Genomic DNA, 3,523 nt, shown 5'->3' on the forward strand with positions numbered 1-3,523 from the left:
TTAAAGGAAGATCGACAAATTGGCCGCTCTTCTCTCTGTACGATTACAATTATCGTCTGCAAAGCTATGTCGCGTGATGCGGTATGCGGAGGCATTAAAGCACCATAGTAGAACACAGAAGAAGCTTCTAAGTTGAAGAAATAGCCAGTAAGATGTAGGACAATTCAAGTTTTAGTTGTCGATTATTCACTTTTTAGCCGGCTTTGGTGGCTTGGACATGACCTAGGAACTTAAGATTTTGCATGAAAGTTGGATTTGCAGGCGCGTTGCACAGGAGAATGTGAAATGTGTTCATATGTAGTAAAAACCTGAGAAATCCGTCCGTTTTCGTCATTTGTTATCGAATCGACTTAAAGCCAGATCGTCACATTGGCCGCTTTTCTCTCTGAGATGTTTACATTTATCGTCTGCAAAGCTATGTCGCGTGCTGCGGTATGCGGAGACACTAAAAGCACCGTAGTAGAACACAGAAGAAGCTTCTAAGTTGAAGTAATACCCAGTAAGAAGCTGTACAATTCAAGTTTTGATTATCGATTGTTGATTTTTAGCCGGCTTTGGTGCCCTGGACATGAGGTGGAACCTTAAGATTTTGCATGAAAGGAGGACTAGCAGCCGCGTTGGATGGGAGAATGTGGAAAGGGTTCATATGTAGTAAAAACCTGAGAAATCCGTCCGTTTTCGTCATTTGTTATCGAATCGACTTAAAGCCAGATCGTCACATTGGCCGATTTTCTCTCTGAGACGGTTACATTTATTTTCTGCAAAGCTATGTCGCGTGCTGCGGTATGCGGAGACACTAAAAGCACCATAGTAGACCACAGAAGAAGCTTCTAAGTTGAAGCAATAGCCAGTAAGAAATAGTACAATTCAAGTTTTAGTTGTCGATTATTCACTTTTTAGCCGGCTTTGGTGGCTTGGACATGACCTATGACCTTAAGATTTTGCATGAAAGGAGGACTAGCAGCCGCGTTGCACGGGAGAACGTGAAAAGTGTTCATATGTAGAAAAAACCTGAGAAATTCGTCCGTTTTCGTCATTTGTTATCGAATTGACTTAAAGCCAGATCGTCAAATTGGCCGCTCTTCTCTCTGAGACGGTTACATTTATCGTCTGCAAAGCTATGTTGCGTGCTGCGGTATGCGGAGACACTAAAAGCACCATAGTAGAACACAGAAGAAGCTTCTAAGTTGAAGTAATAGCCAGTAAGAAGTAGTACAATTCAAGTTTTAGTTGTCGATTATTGACTTTTTAGCCGGCTTTGGTGCCCTGGTTATGAGGTGGAACCTTAAGATTTTGCATGAAAGGAGGACTAGCAGCCGCGTTGCACTGGAGAATGTGAAAAGGGTTGATATGTAGTAAAAAGCTGAGAAATTCGTCCGTTTTCGTCATTTGTTATCGAATTGACTTAAAGGCAGATCGTCAAATTGGCCGCTCTTCTCTCTGAAACGGTTACAATTATCGTCTGCAAAGCTATGTCGCGTGATGCGGTATGCGGAGACATTAAAGCACCATAGTAGAACACAGAAGAAGCTTCTAAGTTGAAGTAATAGCCAGTAAGAAGTTTTAGTTGTCGATTATTCACTTTTTAGCCGGCTTTGGTGGCTTGGACATGGCCTAGGACCTTAAGATTTTGCATGAGAGGAGGACTAGCAGCCGCGTTGCACGGGAGAATGTGAAAAGTGTTCATATTTAGTAAAAACCTGAGAAATCCGTCCGTTTTCGACATTTGTTATCGAATCGACTTAAAGCCAGATCGTCACATTGGCCACTTTTCTCTCTGAGACGGTTACATTTATCGTCTGCAAAGCTATGTCGCGTGTTGCGGTATGCATAGACAGTAAAAGCACCATAGTAGATTACAGAAGAAGCTTCTACGTTGAAGCAATAGCCAGTCAGAAGCAGTACATTTCAAGCTTTGGTTATCGATTATTGATTTTTAGCCGGCTTTGGTGCCTTGGACATGAGATGGAACCTTACGATTTTGCATGAAAGGAGGACTAGCAGCCGCGTTGCACGGGAGAATGTGAAAAGTGTTCATATTTAGTAAAAACCTGAGAAATCCGTCCCTTTTCGTCATTTGTTATCGAATCGACTTAAAGCCAGATCGTCACAATGGCCGCTTTTTTCTCTGAGACGGTTACATTTATCGTTTGCAAAGCTATGTTGCGTACTGCGGTATGCGGAGACACTAAAAGCACCATAGTAGAACACAGAAGAAGCTTCTAAGTTGAAGTAATAGCCAGTAAGACGTAGTAGAATTCAAGTTTTAGTTGTCGATTATTCACTTTTTAGCCGGCTTTGGTGGCTTGGACATGACCTATGACCTTAAGATTTTGCATGAAAGGAGGACTAGCAGCCGCGTTGCACGGGAGAATGTGAAAAGTGTTCATATTTAGTAAAAACCTGAGAAATCCGTCCGTTTTCGTCATTTGTTATCGAATCGGCTTAAAGCCAGATCGTCACATTGGCCACTTTTCTCTCTGAGACGGTTACATTTATCGTGTGCAAAGCTATGTCGCGTGTTGCGGTATGCATAGACAGTAAAAGCACCATAGTAGATTACAGAAGAAGCTTCTACGTTGAAGCAATAGCCAGTCAGAAGCAGTACATTTCAAGCTTTGGTTATCGATTATTGATTTTTAGCCGGCTTTGGTGCCCTGGTTATGAGGTGGAACCTTAAGATTTTGCATGAAAGGAGGACTAGCAAACGCGTTGCACGGGAGAATGTGAAAAGGATTCTAGTAAAAAGCTGAGAAATTCGTCCGTTTTCGTCATTTGTTATCGAATTGACTTAAAGGAAGATCGACAAATTGGCCGCTCTTCTCTCTGTACGATTACAATTATCGTCTGCAAAGCTATGTCGCGTGATGCGGTATGCGGAGGCATTAAAGCACCATAGTAGAACACAGAAGAAGCTTCTAAGTTGAAGAAATAGCCAGTAAGATGTAGGACAATTCAAGTTTTAGTTGTCGATTATTCACTTTTTAGCCGGCTTTGGTGGCTTGGACATGACCTAGGAACTTAAGATTTTGCATGAAAGTTGGATTTGCAGGCGCGTTGCACAGGAGAATGTGAAATGTGTTCATATGTAGTAAAAACCTGAGAAATCCGTCCGTTTTCGTCATTTGTTATCGAATCGACTTAAAGCCAGATCGTCACATTGGCCGCTTTTCTCTCTGAGATGTTTACATTTATCGTCTGCAAAGCTATGTCGCGTGCTGCGGTATGCGGAGACACTAAAAGCACCGTAGTAGAACACAGAAGAAGCTTCTAAGTTGAAGTAATACCCAGTAAGAAGCAGTACAATTCAAGTTTTGATTATCGATTGTTGATTTTTAGCCGGCTTTGGTGCCCTGGACATGAGGTGGAACCTTAAGATTTTGCATGAAAGGAGGACTAGCAGCCGCGTTGGATGGGAGAATGTGGAAAGGGTTCATATGTAGTAAAAACCTGAGAAATCCGTCCGTTTTCGTCATTTGTTATCGAATCGACTTAAAGCCAGATCGTCACATTGGCCGATTTT

Source organism: Schistocerca gregaria, unplaced genomic scaffold (genome assembly GCF_023897955.1).
Source record: "Schistocerca gregaria isolate iqSchGreg1 unplaced genomic scaffold, iqSchGreg1.2 ptg000266l, whole genome shotgun sequence".
Classification (NCBI taxonomy): domain Eukaryota; kingdom Metazoa; phylum Arthropoda; class Insecta; order Orthoptera; family Acrididae; genus Schistocerca; species Schistocerca gregaria.